The sequence below is a fragment of the Phaenicophaeus curvirostris genome, chromosome 1 (assembly GCF_032191515.1).
Source record: "Phaenicophaeus curvirostris isolate KB17595 chromosome 1, BPBGC_Pcur_1.0, whole genome shotgun sequence".
Classification (NCBI taxonomy): Eukaryota; Metazoa; Chordata; class Aves; order Cuculiformes; family Cuculidae; genus Phaenicophaeus; species Phaenicophaeus curvirostris.
This window is the reverse complement of record NC_091392.1, coordinates 27376769-27395303: the sequence shown is the minus strand read 5'-3', so window position 1 is coordinate 27395303 and position 18535 is coordinate 27376769. Positions and strand designations below refer to the sequence as shown.

At 36.6% G+C, this 18535-nt stretch overlaps 1 protein-coding gene across 5 annotated transcripts in view; it reads left to right on the top strand.

Moving 5' to 3' along the window:
• FOXP2 (forkhead box P2) overlaps positions 1–18535 on the top strand; it is a 422073-nt gene that overhangs the window by 64404 nt on the left and 339134 nt on the right. For all 5 annotated transcript variants that reach the window (XM_069851240.1, XM_069851278.1, XM_069851249.1 and 2 more), the window contains exon 2: positions 4924–5069. The gene's annotated coding sequence lies outside the window, so the exon portion shown is untranslated. The remainder of the gene's footprint in view (positions 1–4923; positions 5070–18535) is intronic.

The following is an 18535-nucleotide window of genomic DNA, read 5'->3' as shown; positions in this document are numbered from 1 at the left end:
CAATTGCAGAGTCCCCATTGGCTGAATTGTGCATGATGCTGCATGTCTGCAATCACACTGAACTGCTCAGCATTCACGTCTCCAGATCCTGCTGTATGTCCCTGTGTTGAATGACAGCCTAACGTAGGAAAGAGAAGGACATATAAAGCTGGAAGGGATATCAGAGAAAGGAGATGGCACTCTTCCCACTGGGGATTGCTGGAGAAAAATATTCCTAGACATATTTGCCACTAGAAGTACTATGAAAGTTTACTACTGACTGTCTAACCTACCCAAGCCTGGATGCTGGATGAACAACAGTTTACATCAATTCCATCTGATTGTCCCAAATGCCCTCTATCATCTCTCTCACGTGTAACATTCACATTTGGATGGTAGACAGCTGGCCATGGAAGGAATTATTTAGGTACAGGTCTCACCTTTGTTTTCATGCCAGGACATCCTTTTACAATTCAGTTTAAGACTGTATTTCTGGTCAATATATTTAAAATAAACATAGAATAAACTTGCAAGAGAAATCAGGAATATTTCTCTTAATTCAATCCAAATCCAGAACATTTGAAAAATCTGGTGTACAACTGATTTTAAAATATTGCAAACTTTACCAGGTGTTTTCAGGTCCTGCAGGAAATTTATATCAAAGTACAATGAGGATTCTTGGTTATCTTAATGGCACTGGTACGTGGGATCTAGTAGCAGAAAGACTGTTTTACCTCTAGGTAGATAATTTGTCCTGCCTTCATGTTTTTATTATGTAAGAAAAGGGAAGTAATGCTGACTGTGATGTTTTCTGAAGTATCGGTTATTTGATCACAGCATAATAAACTTCCTTAAATTGCAGACAAATCAAACAGCTTCATTCAGTTTAACAGCATATTTAGGGATATTTATAGTGTAACGCCTTTACTTCTTTAATTATTTACATCGTGGCTGATCTCTTGTTTACTCATTATGTTGTTTCCAGATTAGGACAATGATACCAGAGATCAGCTGGAAGGGACTTGTGTACAAATATATATTTGTGTCTTTTGTTGCTATATTTTAACACATATTTCTTAACAGAAGTTGCTTTGTTTACTAGCAAAGCAGTGATTGGTTTTGCGAGTTTATGTTTCTGTTAGGTAAGATTTCTGGGTAAAGGCTTTTAGATAAACACGGTACTAAAGACACCTAATTGTAAAACCCCATTAGGCTTACTGTACAGTTACATATGAGAGTAAATATTATTCAGGACCAAAACTCCAGTCCAGCCTTTGGTTGTTTATACTCCAGTCCAGCCTTTGGTTGTTTATCCGCTATGATTTTGGGCCAAATCCTGCACTGGTCTTCTACTGAGGTTCACCCAATGGGCTATAGATATTGAAAGGAAATACAATAGGATACTTATGTACAAAACTGGAATTTTATATTGTATTTCGTCTGGACCTGAGCCATTGGATTTTTTATAAAAAAGATATATAAGAAACTTGCTTGTATAATCCTCAAATACTTTTTCTCAAATGCGTTTTTATGTAGTGTGCTCTAAAAATACGTGGCAATCATGAGAGAAAGTGCCTATGTGGCATGACTTTGTAGTGCACCTATGGCCTTATGAATTACCAAAATTGTCCAAAGTCCCATAGCACTAATGCTAATGAGATCATTTTGCCATGTATAGATTTTACTTTGCATCTTAAGTAACTTATGGAAATGGCGTGAACTTGCATGCAAGCCTAGCTTTTAGTACCCCAAATGAATAAATATGTACTCCAGAATGTTTGTCTTTTTAACCTTCTAGGTTCCTTATATCACTGTTCTCTTTCAGAAATCAAAAACATAAGCTAAGAAATTCTTCATGTAAAAAATTTCTTCATACTCCTTTTCTATAAGTATGTTTCCACCAGGAGTATAACTGAATTAGGGAATATATGGAATAAAGTTTTAAAATGGGCATGAATGCTCGTTTAACTCTCAGATGTGTTTATATAATAAGTAGTTGAAAAGAAAGCATTCTTGGTTTCCACATTTTAAGGGCAACTGTTGATTCTCAGGGCTTGCAACTGAAGTAATTGCATATCTACTTTTCCCTTGTTATGTGCACTTGTGAGAATACAAAGATGATATTCACAGGAAGATTTTTTGGTAAACTTTTTAATTGCAACTGGAAGCTATGTGTGGAAAGAGTGAGAATCACAGCTTTTATTTGGCAACCAGTAAGTAGCCACCTTCTAGTACCTGTTTTTGTGGCATTCTCACCACTGAAGTTGTGGCGATGATAGTTCTGGATTGTTATTACTACCTTGAAATTGTTCTAAAAGGGTTTATCCTGCAATAATGTTATAGCTGCTGTAGTATACCTGGAGCCTATTTCCCTAAATTTTGTGAGAAGCTCATCTTTGCTTATGTATCAGTTCTAAGACATTTGGTTGATGTTTGCTACAGCTTGTTCTTATTTATAGTTAGTACCACAGTGATGTGCAGGATGTCAAACAGAACTTGGATTCCTTCTGAGCTGGGTGGGTTATATTCCTGCCCTTAAGATTTTACAGTTTAAACAGAGAAGTTGGACAAATGGTGAAACAGAGAAGTGGCCTAAAATGTTGCTAAAGGCCAGTAGTACATGGGTCTTTGATCATTAGCATTGCTGTACAGTAAATTTCCTTTCATCCTTAGTGTAGCCATTTGAGCTGCAGAAGCAAACAGAACAACAGACATCATAGCAGCTTCTTCTTCTGCAGAGTATAGAAGCAATAAGGGGAGAATAGATAGAGCAGTAAATATACTTTGATCCAATATATCAAGCTGACCAAAAAAAGTATCACTATTTCAAGTTCCTATCTGTAGGGTCTAAAAAGAATGTTAATAAATCAATCTGTATGTGGATGTAGTGGAACCTGCCTGATTTTGGGGTAAAATATTAGGGTATTAATTCATGCATTTTGCAAATGGGACTTCGGTTGCATACTGATGTCTGAACGAAGTTATTTTTGTCCTGCTATGTTTTTTTGGGCTAGTACAGGCTGCGTTTTCGTATGGTGTGCAAATGCATAAGTCTCCATATAGAGATACTCAGTTCACATACACAAGGATTCATATCCAGAAAGTCAGCAGAAAGGACTCGTTGTATTCCTTTGGTATACCTGGTTGTAGGTATGGACAGAATTAATTAACGTAGTATTTGCTGAAGACTGACATGCCAGTCCGTGACAGCAAAAAGTGTTTGTTCCTGATGACAGTCATTCACTTTCTGCTGGTTCAGAAGGCTTCCCTGAAGGAATTTTAATTGATCGGCACTTACCCAAAATAAATCAGAAACACTGATGTATCCTAGAGATTAAAGCAAAAGAGAAGATATTGGAATACAGACTACATGATTTTTAAGGTTTGCTTTGAGATAAAGCTTGGGACATGGAGATGCTGACCTGCATTTATATAATGTGTTGAACTGAGTGGGAACACATGGATGAAGTTATAGACTCAAACACATGAGACTATCGAAAGTCTTGAGAAGCAGAACCTTGCTTTTAAGTCCTCTGCCCTGGCTGCTTAGGGACTGTGGGTTGGAGAGAAATGATGCTGCCGCTTTACAGTAAGACTTTGCTACTTCATTTGATTTTTATTCCCCTCTATGATGATGTGATTTCGGTTTTCTTTTTGCCTTTTGGCAATCAAATTTATTAAGCATGTAGTAAAGTACAGAGAACCATAGGAATTCACTTTGCAGTTCAAAAGAATCTAGCCTGTACTTCAAATGCAAGTAAGACTAGACTGTGTACCTAATGCAATAATTCTGGTTGTTGTGTGGTGCATATGTCAGTGTAAAGTGGATATAAGAATTTGTTAAATTATCACTTGCATAAATGAATATGCAGGGAGATAGGACTGGTCATCCTGGTTCAGACCAATGGTTCACCTAGGCCATCCTCTGTCTCCAGTGAAGGGTCTTTTCCCAGGATATCTATGCTCTCCCTTTTGATTTGTTCAAAGTCATTGCATCAATAGCATCCTTTGGACAGAGTCCACGGTTCTGTTACCTCTTTCGTGGAGAAGAAACCCCAGCGTTTTCTTTTCAATTTGAGTTTTACTGGGTAGTTCCTGAGTTCAAGGGGTAGGGAACAGGCGAAATCTGTAAAGCCTCTCTATCTTCTTCAGACTTTTGTAGTCTTCTATCATTCTCTTCCTTAAGTTTTCTCTTTTTTACTCTGTGTTGTACTGAGTAGTTCCTCATATGGTAACCATTCTAAGCTTTTGATCGTGTATGCTTTCTTCTCTGAACCTTTGCTAATTATTTCTATTGTCTTCTGTTCTCTGCAGACCATGCTTCTCAGAATGGATGTTACATTGGCAAATGATGTGCTATGTTTTGTTCTTTATTACTTTCCCTATAATTTTTGGCATTCTGTTTATGGTTTTGACTCCGAAGGAGTGGTGAATTCAAAGTTTTCAGGGCGCTATCCATCACAAACCTCATCATAAATCTCACTTCCTGAGCAGTAATATGTAGCGCAATAGAGAGCTGTTTTGTTTAATTAGATTAGAATATTTATTAATAATGGCTAGGCAAGACAGTCACCAGCGAACCTGTGTTGGACAGGTTACCTGATTGAACTCTTTCAGAAGTATTCAAAATTTCTTGGTTGTGCAAGCCAAATAATAAATAATAGGAAATTATCTTTTAATTTATACACTTATGCTTTTTAAAGTAATATAATCCTGTTATGAATCTCAGGAATAGAGTAGGTGACTACTTTAGGAGTAGTGACTACTATACATGTTTCTTTCAAAGAAAGAAAGATGTAAAATCTGTGTGATTTCTTCCAAGGTATGCGGTATATGTGTGTAACAATGGCCCTGAAGTGTGTCTTGAAGAGGTGATTGTACCTTTCTATGAAACACAGTATGGCTGCTTGCATTTACTGTGTTCCTTTACCTTCTTACCCGTAGATAATTTCAAGTGAAAGTTAAGGACGTTTGTCCTCATCTGCCATAGAAGTGAAAGACATTTCTGGAAGGAGGACCAGTTTGAGCAAAAAGAAGACGACTGCCTCTCCCGACAGGACAGCAAGGTGACTGAGTGACTCCAAAGAAATGTGAGTGATTTATAACTGAACTGTTGCTGTGACCGTTTCTGCTGTGGGTTTATATGCTCTGTGGGAGGAATACAATACAATGTCCACTAAAACCTATTGCTTTTACTTGTAAAAAATGGTTTAGAATGAAATTTGAGGAGCATACAGAAATTAAAAACTCCTCCTATGTTTGTGTGATGGTCAGCTAGACTATAACTTTTTTTTTCCAGATGGCAATTGTTTATGGAAATGAAGTACTGTAAGAGTTGCAAACCTATTTTTCTACCATTTTCTAATCATCTAGATTTGAGTTAATTTAGATATGTAGAAACTAAGCAGTTAAATCTCAGTTAGTCATCCTAGATACTGCTTCCCCTCAGGAGGGAAGCAGGCATCTCCAAAGGCTGATCCAGCTCATCCTAAAAGTAATACCAAGGGAACTCAGTATTGCTCTTTGAGTAGCTTGTGTCGCTCTCTTGATGGCTTAACTGTAGTGTAAATGTTCAATCAACGCTTTAACCTGGCACATCTTCATAAGAAGCTAGTTTCTTTTCTAGTTTCTTTTCCCCTCCCCTTCCCCTTTTTTTACTAGTTTCTTTTCCCCTCCCCATAGTGTCATTCTCCCTCAGCATGCCATGCTGTGCATAGATTTGGAGAATGGATCTGGATGAAAAAACCCAATTATTTGTATGGCTTTGTTTTCAGCTGGGTTTATCCCAGCCCTCTCCCATATGGCTGTCCAAGGGCCATGACTGGTACAAAGGGTGATGGGGGTGGGAATTAGCAGCCAAAAGTGTGTGGGAGTGCATGATATCTTCTTTTGGCAGCTGTGCTAGTTTCTGCAGCCCAAATTGCTTGGTGAGCTATAGTCTCAGATCCTGTAGATATTTTTAGTTCTCTGCCATTTATAAGAGTGGAAAAACTTGAGTGAACTTGTGTTCCCTTATGTATTAGCTAATGGGGAACTACTGTTTCATTGTGCATTTCACACTGTGGTAGTTCAGGGTCTTTTATATCCTTTGTGAATTAAAATTCAGATCTCCAGAATTAGGCAATGGGCACAAATGACTAGCAAGTAAACAAGTGTCTTATAGTAATCTGTAGTGTAGGCATGATACTGTATAATTCATACATACATACATACATACATACATACATACATAATTTCTGAATCTTAAAAAAGCTAGCCTGATTCTGCATAGCACCAGGCATGATGTGTGGGTTGGGTGGTATTACATGATTAGCGGTTGAACTAATTTAGGCACAGGACCCTGGGTTCTCCTGAACAGCAAAATACTGAATAAGATTTTATTCTCATATTAAATACCTGACAAGAGGGTGTAGAGAAGATAGAACCAGACTTTTCTTATTGATGTCCAGTGATAGAATGAGTGGCAAAGGGTACAAATTGAATATAGAAAGTTCAATTTAAACGTAATATAAAAGAGTTCCATACCTTGAAGATGGTCAAACACTGGAACAGATTGCCTAAAGAGACTGTAGATCCATGGAGATACTCAAAATTCAGTGGGTCATGGTGACAAGCAGTCTGCTTCATCTTCCTCTGCTTGAGCAGAGGTTTAGACTACATGGTCTCCCAGGGTCTCTTCCAATCTTGGATATTCTACCATTCTGGAAACAGTTATAGGTAAGCAAAATCAGTCATGATTCTGCTATTTTATTTTGTGATATTTTAATTTTGCTTTATTTTCTTTTTCAGATTTTGATGTATTTAGTTGTTCACTTTAGGCTTTTACTTAAATTTCGGCTAAAGATGAAGGATAGCAGAAGTTGTGAGCTTTTTAAAATGTGCTAAATTATATTTCAAGACCTGTGAATATAACTATGAAAATCACATTGAAATCTGTGAAAATATTTTTTACTTATGAATTAGCACCATAATTCACATGATGTGAATGGTTACATGATGTGGTTTTTGGATGTTTAAAATTAGTATCTTTTTAACTGGATCCATGGAAAGGAAAATACATTTCATGTTTGAAAAAAGAAAAGACAAAACTAGAGGCAAAGCCTTGTAGGAGAGGTCCATTAATTCACTACAGAAATAGCTGTCTTCCTGAAGTCTTGTCTGAGGCCGATAAGATCTGTAAAGCAGCCTAATAATTTCATTATAGGCTCTCTTTTCAGGTAGTTGCAAATGGCCATTCTGGGACCGTCCATAATTCAAATAGATAGAAGCATGTAAAAATTGGTCAAATGTAGAGAGGTATTTGACTATATAGTTTTCTAGAAATGTGTGATTCTGGGGCTTCCTTGTGTTTTGAAATACTTGGGGGAAAGGAAGTCTTTCTTTAAATGTCGATTTTCTTGATTTTCAACTTTGATTAGTTTGGCAGACAATTTCTGTCCACAGTTTTGCTGTATGGTGAATATCTTTGCGAAAGCTTCTGTGAAATGAGTATGTAAATTCTGAAAATGGAAAAAAAATATTCTTAAAAAAAAAGGTCTAGGAACTCTCTGCTTTTCTTTTGAGCAAGGACTGGAAATTTGAGAGTGAAGCCTTAATGGGTTATAAGATGTGCCTTTTGCCATGCCTCTGAACATCTATCCTTATTGCACTGAATTAAAAGCTTTTGAAAATTGCTGCTTACTCATAATCAGAAGAGGCATATTACTTTCTCAGCATATTCTCAAAATATTCTCTGTATGTTCTTAAGCTCCTAGAAATGATTGAGTCTGTCTTGGCTTGGAGATCAAACACAGTATGTCATTTCAAATGTACAGATCCTGTTATATTCACAAAAGGGTCTTGTTTTTTGAATTTTTCTGGGACAGTGTATTTTGATTTTTACGCTTGTTAAGAATTCTGTTTTTCTGCATCTTACGCTTACTTCTCCCATGTACTCTTTGAGAAGGATGTCAAGAGTGGAATTAATTTCCCCTGACATTAGCCATCTAAAAATGTAGGTGTTGTAAATCTGAGATGGTCACTATAGGCTTCTTTAGTCAGTGAAGAAAGATGGAGGCTTCCAGGGGAGGATTCCCATAGCCTTTTTTTATGTCTTTCTTAAGATGAGATGATTCATCCTTTGGAGAGGTCTGTTTCTTGTCACTGACAATAAAAGAAGCCTAAGGTGACCGACACAAATTTAGACATCTAACTTTTCTATTAAATGTTAAGACAGAAAAATTCCATCTCATGTGACATAAATGTGAGACTTAAGAGGCAGGAATGTTACTGTTGACATTGACAAAAACGTTGTGCTTTCACATGAGTAAACAAAATTTTTTTTGAAATTATTTCTTTGTGATTATGGTGACACATACTTATTAAAAGGACATTTTCCATATTGCTTAGACAGTATATGGAACCATTAAAAGTGCTCTTCAAATGTCATTTTAATACTAACTATGAAATATTTATATATTTTGATTTTTTTCTTCTTATTTTTTGTCTCTAGGTAGAAAAATGCATGCTTTAACTCCATGTTGTTACTTTCTAGTAAGATAGTAACAGTGATGTACCATGAGATTCCAGCAGTGTTGCTTTAGTATCACTTGCAATAATATCTGAATGAAAAAATCTGGTGCTAATATAACAGATGAAATTGTGCTTTTAGCTAATTTTTAAAAGCAAGTAATTAGGTGACTAACCATTTTGGGAAAGATTGCCCTGCTATCAACTAATATTGGTAATGTGTTCTATTAAATGAGATTGTGATGAAATGCTGTTTCCCATTTTTATTGAAGCATTGTAGATTTCAGTAATTTAAACTCCTGTCTGTATTTGAGTAATAGTAACTACATTGCCTAACACAGGATGATTACACACCACCTTCCTCAATTCCAGTGTTCGTGGGTAAGGGCTGTTTGTGGGGAGCACTTTCTTGACATGGAATAGTTGAATGGCTCTAAAAACTATTAGAAGGAATGTACAACATTCCTATTTGCTTTTCAGTTAAGGTACAGACATATAACAAAGGAATTTTTGTGTAACGTAATATTAGATATCTTTTTTGTGGCTAATTAACATGTATTTGAATTATTACCTTGCACGGCTAGACTTACCTGAATTATTTCATATGTGTATTTAACATCACTGTTATGAAATTACAGACAAGAGTGACATACTCATGCTTCAAAGGTGCTCTCAGTATTATACTTGTCCTGTTGCAAGAGAAACACGTATGAGTGCATCTTGTGAGCAGCATTTTTGTACTTCACTTACGGCTCATTAACTAACCTCACTGGGGTGTATCAAATTTTTCTTTCAGTTTTCAATTTGTTTTGAATATTACTTTATATATCTGGGATCTTTCTTCCATTTTGTTTCCATCTTGTCTTTATTTAAAATATGGTACGTTTACTTAAGTATCACATAGTAGCAGAGTGCATGTATGGTAGTGTAAAAAGTTCAGCGAATACCTGACTCCTGAAATCTGCATTCAGCCTGAAGAAGTGATTTGTCTTTCTTAAAAGAGTACTTGCAAATGGGCCTAAAGAAAGGACCTCGAGAAGGGAAGCAATTCTGTGTTAATAGTATTTAGATATTCTCTCTTTCTGTCTATACATATGTAATATTTGCACAAAATAACATTCACCAGTATTTTATCTCAGTAAGCCATGTTGTGTAAATCTGAACAAAATATTTTCCTTAGAAACACTGTCATAGCAGTACTTGCTGGCCAAGATTCTCACTGGTAAATATGCAGAACTTAACTGAATCTGACAAGCTGGCTCTTTATGTAGTTGGTAAAAGTTTTATAGATTTGAATTTTTTTTTGCTATTTTCTGGCTTTATTTGAGTCAGATTTGTCATATTCCCGTCCTTCTGCTACTTAAAGAATGTTTAGTTTTGAATGGCATTGTATGCATTATCACAAAAAATCATGAAAAAAGCCTAGTTCCGAGCAAATGAAAAGTACAGTTCAGCCATGGTGCCACTAAACAGAGGATGTTTGAGTAGCAAAGAACCACGCATGTTTATAAATTTTATTCTATGATTGATATGTTGTCCTGACCCTGTTACAGGGTTCAAACTGTGTAGATCCAACAGGCTTGGAATATCTGGGTCCAGTGAATGATTCTAGGTGTAGAAACTTCAGGAGCATACCTTAAAGAAACTCATTAATGACTGCAACAAAACCACCAGAGCAAATGTGATCCACAGCACAGGCATCTGAACTAGCAGGGGCTTTTTTATAGTAGAAAATTCCACATGGAGTCAATCCTATTCCATGTGTAGTGAATAAAGTTCCCAACGCATTGGTGATTTGCCTCAAAATTTAAAGGCAACCTGAAGTTTCAAACATGAATAAAGGGAAATATCTATTGATTGCTGCAGGCTTTTTTAGAAAGTGTAAATATATATTGATAGTTTTTCCAAAACTACCTATGTTCTGTGCATCTTGTCTCTAGTCACAAAGCAGGCAAGAGAGGAAGGGTAACTGTTTATCAGTGTGTCTTCTTTTCTTCAGCCTCTATAAGCTCTCATTGCCAGTGGGGTTTGGACGGTTGAATTCCTGAAGTGCTTGGTTGACAGCATTGTTTAATTGGACCATATGCCCATTCTGACTGTCAGTTTTCTTCATTTTCTAGTTGGTGAGAGGTGGAGTCTTATTAATTTGAGGTGTCTTTCCTCCGGTACAAGGGACTGAAGGACGACTGACAGTCTAAATAAGGATGCCAGCTAGTCATATATCTTTCACTGAAATGACTGTTTCATAGACCTCGGTATCCTGCTGCTTGCAGTTGGAGTTCCCTGGCATCGAGCCCTTCAGGAACTGGAAATGGCATGAAACTTGCATTTGTAATGGAACGCAATATTCTTCATATAAGATTGACAAATGTTTTTATAGGATTACTGTGTTGGTAAACAGCTGTGGTGTTATGCTTCAGAGGTAGAAGCATTTGAATAGTTGCAAAGAGATTCTCTTATACTGTTGACAAAGCATGGTGAGATGCTTTGGGGCATTAAGTCAAGTCATGACATATATAATAATAACACACTAAATTTCATCTGAGGATTTCAAAGAACTTTGTAGAAAGCATTCATGAATTTAGTATCATCCTAACCCCCTGCAGATTACTGCTAAGACAACCTAAATCGTTAGGTGGGCTGAATGTGGAAATACCGTCCCAATTTTGCTCTGTATTGATTATCGTGCCTGTGCAATACACTGATAATTCAGGAAGCTTTAGTCATATGTATCATGATCAGTATTTTCAACACAGATAGGTTAAGGCTTAGAGAAGTGGATTGACCTGGTACATGTAGGCAGTAGTTCCAGCATAAACAACCCAACTCCCAAATAATCCAAAATTGTAGTGATGATTGGCTCTGGCTGCTTGACCTCTTTGTATTCTACCATTGGATTACATGAGCCATGCAGGGATTGTGCCCAGACCTTGACTGTGCTCCACAATGAAGATGATGTTTTTGACTGCTGCACATAGAAAGAGTTAACTTCAGATACCTGGAATAAATACCGTTGTCAATTGCTTTTGTGCAGGTGGAAGCACTGTGTAACATTACAGAAAATAACACCATGCAAACACAGTGCAGTTGGAACCTGGCCATTTAGAGCAGCAACTTAATGAGTTCTGAGGTGCTGATAAGTGTATATGTCAGACAATCAGCATATTTATATGTATTAAAACCATCCTATGAGATACATTAAAGACAAACAGCTTTTCAACGGCAAGACAGTAGATGTACCAACACTGTTACTATGAAGTGTAAGGGCAAAAACCGTCTGTTGTATAGTGTATTTTGAGGAAAACATCCATGATGGAAACCAAAGTTAATTAAACAGTTATTCCACTATGCAATTTAGTGCTTCTTAAATAATCTTACTTGGAGAGACAACTGTAAAAGACACTGGTTTTTGTCCCATCAGCACTGCTGTCTGTTTAAGGCCTTCTTTTCTACAACATTGCTGAAGACCATTCACTCACCTCTTGTTTCTTTTGGTGGGGGAGAGATCTATAGTATTTTAAAAGTATTCTTCAATGTTTTTGCTACTCTAGAGCTCATATTTTACAGTAGTGAAATATAAAATCGCTTCTCTCCTTTATATGTAGCAACAAATGAAAATATGCAGGTTCTCAGCTGACACAATTTTGGCTAAAATCATATTTTTGAATAGACACTAACTACGGGTTATGCTAAATAGAACCTCATTTGTAATTTAAACTGCAGCTGTTAACATTCAATAATGGAGCCATACATCAAGGAGTTTTCTGCAAAAACAGAAAAATACTAATTCTTCATCCTCAGATCTGCAAATCCAGACTGATGGGATTTCAGCCCTTCATCTTTTAGTGACAGGCAGCATCATCAGTGGAATAAAACTAAAATGTGATCCCCTTTCTCTCCACCTCCTTCCCCTAATTTTACCCTGACAGAGAAGGAAACACGGTTTTAGCTGGTATCTTTGCTCAAGGTGGGGGAAATGGTCTGTCAGCAGGTCTTTTAGGGAGAGAGAGCTCTTCCGTGGAGCAGTTAAATGGTATTTTGATTATCAAGGTGCATCTTGCACCTGTATTTTTAAAAGATATGATAAATGATTTCTGAGACAGTTATAGAGAGCAGAATCGAGGTCATCAACCTTACCCAAGAGGTCATTATCTCTCAGTCCTTGTTTCTGATGGAAATGTTGAACATGAGGTAGGCTTCAACTGAACTATCTTGAGCTGCAGTCTCACATGAGCAATCCCCAGTCAAATGTTAGTACTTCTGTTTTTACAGCTGCAAAAATCAGTGACTGATCAAATTTTTCTAGATGAATTTTAATTGATTTTGTCATAATTTACTGCATGCGTGTTGGAAGTTTATCATTCTTAATCCCTTAATATGCATACATTACTGTGAAGTCCTCTAAAATCATGATGAAATAAAAGCCTTTGGGTATTTTGAAGATGAGACCTCCCATGTCTTCGGAGAAATTTGGTTTAAAGCCCTGCAGCTAAATTCCAGAATTCTTGATTGTCTGCAAATGAGTCGCTCCTGTACCTATGAGTTGGCTTATGAAATGGAGTCCCTGCATATGGCTGGAAGTACTCAGTTTTCTGAAGAGATAAAAGATAAAAATCTGCCACAGCAAAAGAAATCTTTACAAACTGCTGTGTAAAATAAAATAAAGTGGTCTTGTACCTAGGACAGAGGAGGTTTATCATCTTAGTATTAATAGGCTTCCATAGCATCTCTGTTAGTATTTTAGTTCATATCAGGACTGTACTTCAGAAGTATCAGGATAATGTACCTTCCGTTTGAACCTTCCTGATGATGAAGCTAAACAAGGGCAAGTATTCAAAAAATGGACCAAAAGTATGCAAGTATGCAAATATAAAGTACACAAGATAAAGTGTCTTGAAGAATGTCACATGGGTGCGAGGTGCTTGGCTCCAATTATTCTGATGTAGAAGGCCATTCTTGTCAAGTTCCACTATTTCCTAATGTAGCTGTTTCCTTCGTTAAGTAAAAGCACAGGAATCTTTGTCATAAAAACGTCTGTTAAAAAAAAACCCTTCCAATAAAAGCAATGTAATATTTGCACTTTTTGCTCAAATAGTGGATTAGAGTCTCTAACTATAGAGGTCTCTTCTGGAATTAAATGTTTTCAAATATTCACATGTATTTACACAAACAGTGGGCTGTTTTTATTTAGTATGTTTAAAACCATACTGAAGCAGGAGTTGTTTTCATCTAGTCTATTTCCACTAAAACTGTCATTTTAAGGGTGGTGTTTTGATTTTTTTAATTTCACCTTCTCTAGTCACATCTCTAAGAGGAGAACTAGTTGAATTATGAAGGGCTACCTTTTCAACTCCCTTTTCTATAGTTATATGACAAATGAAGCAATAGCAAAGTTATTGCTTGTTTATCAATAGTTAGAAAAAACATGGGAAGCTAATACTGAAAGCCAAAAGTTAAGTATCTTTTTCATCATCATCTACTATAATGTTCTGCATTGTAATAAATTTTGTGTGTGTGTGTGTGGGTATGTATATACATATACATATGTGTGCGCGCACACACACATCTATATGATGCTGAATTTAGTATGGTACATAGTAAAGAGTATTGCTGATAACAGCACTGCTGGTGAGGTAGTTCACTGGAAGTTTAAGGCATCATTTGTAGTATGTACTGCTCTCCTCTTTGCTTTTCAGATGAAACATTTAGTCTGCTTTTCTATATAGTCTGCTTTCCCATATAGAGTCTCTTTGCATTGTGGCCAGGTTTCTGATCTCGTGCACATTTCTAGTCTTTTTCTATCCTAGTCAGTGTTTGTAAATGAGATCGCTCTATGCTGGTATCTGTAGTTCTTCGTTGGACACTTCGACATGATTTATGAGCCCTTAGTTATCAAAGTCTTTGCTTTTGGCCCGTCAGTCAATATTTTGTTTCCATGATACTACGTATGGTACAGTGTTAATGACTTACCATTCCTGTGCTCTTCAAACTGAGTCAATAGATAGTTACTTTGCTAGCATGCTGTGAAACAGTAAGATGATAATTCTGAAGTGCCAAAGGTTAAAATCCAAATACTATGGTTAGGAATTACTTAAAAGTCAACATTTGTATCCACTGTGGCTTGTTCTTTAATAATTTAAAATTCTACACATTTTTATGTTATGTGAATTTCAAGATGAAAAACTCACAAGTATTTTTTTTTTCTTGATTGCATCTATGGCATTAATGTTTCACTTCATGCTTAACTTACTTACTCTTAGAATAACAAATAAGATATTCTGTATAGTGGAAAACAAAAGCCTCCACCAGGAAATTCTGAAAGGAGAAGACCTTTGCCTCTCAAGTTTGTGTGTGTAAGATTGCTTTACTCTGCAAGGTTTTTCTGCTCAGTCCAAACTTGTGCAAAAGGCTCATGGGGGAAGGAAACAGAGTGACTTAAGTTCACTACACAGTGGTTGATAAGATAAATCAGGTTAGAGAATGAATGAGAGGCAACACTGTACTGAAGAATTAAAGTACTGAAGTAGTTGTGTACTTCAGTTTGTAACAGAATGATTTTTAAATGTGGCTTATATCCTGGCTCTGGTTTTAGTACTTACTCTTGGGTTCCTACCTGGACATCACATTTGCTGCTGTTGTTGCGGGTGTCAAATTTTGTGATTTCTTCATTGCCACCCTGAGCTGATGGTGAAATATTAAGAACTTGGCTTGATTCATCATCAGACATTACTTAAAGGTATGAGCAAATGTTGTGAAAACTGTGGTGGCTGTCTTGTGTTTCTGTTACTTCTCATTCTATTAAGGTGAATGTGGGCTGGGTTTAGCATCAAGGGGAATCCTTTCCCTTACTTGTGTTGACTTTCTCAATGTGACAGGGGTCTCTAGGTCTTCTCTATGCATGTGTTCCATCAAATGAAAGTATTGTGTCAAGGGAAGCATATGAATAGTACTTCAGTAGCTACGTGATTTGTGGACAAAACCAGGCAGAATTGTGCCTGAAGAAACAAAAATATTTCTAAAAATTAGACCCTGAATGTTGGTTTAAAGGTTGTGTCCTTTGGAAGGATTTGAAGCAGTTTAGGTGCTTATGTTGCTCTAGGGACTTCTGAGTACTGTGAGGTTTTAAGGAAGGCTAAGTATTCCAGGAAGTTTAAGAGCTTATGGCATCGTAAATATTTAAGATGATTTAAAAGGTTATGTCCTCTTTAGTATTTGAGTTGGATTAAGTGCTTATATTGCCTTAAGGACTTTTTCCTTTTTTTTTTTTCCCCAAAAAAGAAGCTAGGAAATTAAATACAAAAAAACCCCGCACATACGCAATGTTTGGGCTTCATTTGAGAAATGCAAAATTTTTGGTTTCAATATCAACATTAACTTGACTACACTACTTGCACATCAAAGATGGACAGAACAATGGAGAGTGTCTAGGAAATAGCTGGATATGAAATCCAGAAACAGCATTTTTTGATACATTGACAGTCAATGCATTGGGAAATGGTTCTTTTCTTCTCCTGCATGTTCTGTATGATCTGATAAATATCAAATAGATGATCAGAATAGAATCAGATCATGGAAATACATAGAAACAATTTCATGTTAGAAATTTAAGTCAATGTGCAAGAAAATAGGGTGGCATTTGGTTTCATTTTGAAGTTTTGCTGAAATTTTACCTCAAAAAGAGGAAATAATGAATATTACATATCTAGGTCTCGGTAGCTTATCTTTTCTAAATTAAATCAATTTATGTACTTATTCTTCTGAGGTGCTTTTCCTAGATTCTCCATTAAAGTGTATTTACATAACATATTTTCCTGAAGTTTCTGTACTTCCATAATTGTAGATATAGTCCTAAAAAGTATATTTTCTATTTGTTATTTTATTAACCAAGCACATACACTCCTTAGTGCATAAAAAGCAAATTGGCACCAATCAACGTTGTCTATGTGGCTTCAAATACAAAGGCATCAGTCCTTAGTCTAAACTCAGATTTTTCTCATGGGCTTCTAATAAGCATTTGCGTTTCTTGGTTAGTACAGCCCAGTTACAGCACCTGTATCTGCTGTTGCTGGCTGCTGTTGAGCTCCTGGCAGCCTTCTGAGCAGTGTCTGGTGGTCCCATAGGAAAGACATTAAGTTATCTCCAGGATGATCCTACGGCATGGAAACCGCATTCTGGCAGGGACAATGTAAACAGAGGGGCCCTGCTTTTCCATGGGGACATCCCTTCGGAAACGTGGTCTGCACAAGATGAGGTACATGAGTTGACGTGCCCCTTGGTAGCAGCTCCTTGCTAATAGTGCTGCTTAGACAAAAAATCAGCTTGCCAGGTGAGGTAGAAGAGTGGTATCTACAGGAACGGGAGTTGAGGATGAAGGTAACCTGAAGACTTCATAACAGTGCAGGCAATGTACAGCGTGTATACAGCAATGTACATGGGATGTATTCCAGATGGCCACATGCCCACAGAGAGTTCACTAGTAATATCTCAGCAAGCTGAAATATGCTGTCAGTTGTGCCATTAGCATTCTAATACTCGTGGTAGTGCTGGCTTATTCAGTCCCACCAGTTATGACCAAGAATTACCAACAGCTGGTAGTAGAATGCTCTTTCAGAGGGTGGGTTGGTCACAACCGAGTATTTTAATATCTTCCAGGCTATGCCTGTGCCCCTCTGTTATGTAGCCCAATGCAGAGGTGAGAAAAATCTGGTGGAGAATGACAGTTAAGAAGAAAATGGGATGTACTTCAAAACACAGTGCAGTGCACTGATTGAGCTATTGGTACTCTGTGTTAATATAATCAAATAATTATGTGTTTTAAACTGGGTTTGATGTAATGATGAGTTCAGTTGCTTCTGAATAGACTCATGGTTCTTAATAACTCTTCAAAATTATTGAAATATGTTTTTATGTGTTTATATCTTTAGTGAAATGTAATTTCCCATTACTTCTGGTAAACCTCATGGAGGAATGACCCCAATATTTTCCTGCCTTCCTCTCTCTCAAGCTTAGCATCATCTTATAATTTTAGAAGTTTCTGTATGGATGAACATTTCACTGTCCAAGTTATGAAAGAAAACATCCAGTGCACCAGACCAGGATGGACCCCTATTGAGCTCTGTTCATAATACACTTGTTTTATTACTAGTTTCTACATGAAATTCCTGAATACATTTTGTATTTGCCTTAAAACAGTTTAATTTAGCCTTTTGCTTCCTTTAGCTTCTTTTTATGAGTCATCCACTTCTTTTTATATGTCATCAGCTGCTTCTTTCCCATTCACAAACTGTTTTTCTGTTAAAGGAGAAATTTAATTGGCTTGCCAGATTTGGCTCATGACAAAACTGTATTGGCAGGTATTTATTGTTGCAAAAAGAGAAAAAAGTCTTATTGGTTTTGTTTTTCTCAAGAATATTCTAGGAACCAGAACTAATTGGACAAGTTTGTCATTCCTTACCTTTTCTTCTTTTTTTCAGTTTTTTAAGACAGGTGCTGGATTTTTACTTTTTTTTTCATTTTACCTCATTTTACTGGAACCTCATCTGCTCTCTAATAGTTCTGAAAAATTACTAATGGCTGTGAGAGAATTTCAGGTAATTTGCTTATAGTCCCTTGCAATGCAGTTAATTGTTGTACCTATTGAGTCAGTGCAGCTCTTTGTGGGAGTCAAAGGTAGAAATTTTAGTCAGTGGATTGATTAGTGTTAAAAATATAAAAAATATAGATTATTTTAAACTCCTATAGTTTTACTGATTAGGTTTTAATTAGCTATAAATGACATATTAGCAAAATTTCAGTGCAATCAGGCATTGGAGGCATCGGAGTTTCGCATTCTTCAGCTGGCTTGAAGGCACAAGCCAACATCATGTTCTTACCTATCCAAAATATAAGTTTGATTAGGCTCAGCTGATCTGACAGCATCTAACCTGTTGCAGTGTCTCTTAATCTGTTTTCCTTGGCTTTTATCCACTTGTCTCTGGTTATAACTGTCAGATTGTACTTGTCTTTTAGGTCAAAGACTAAGCATATTTTGTCAATACCCTAATCATAG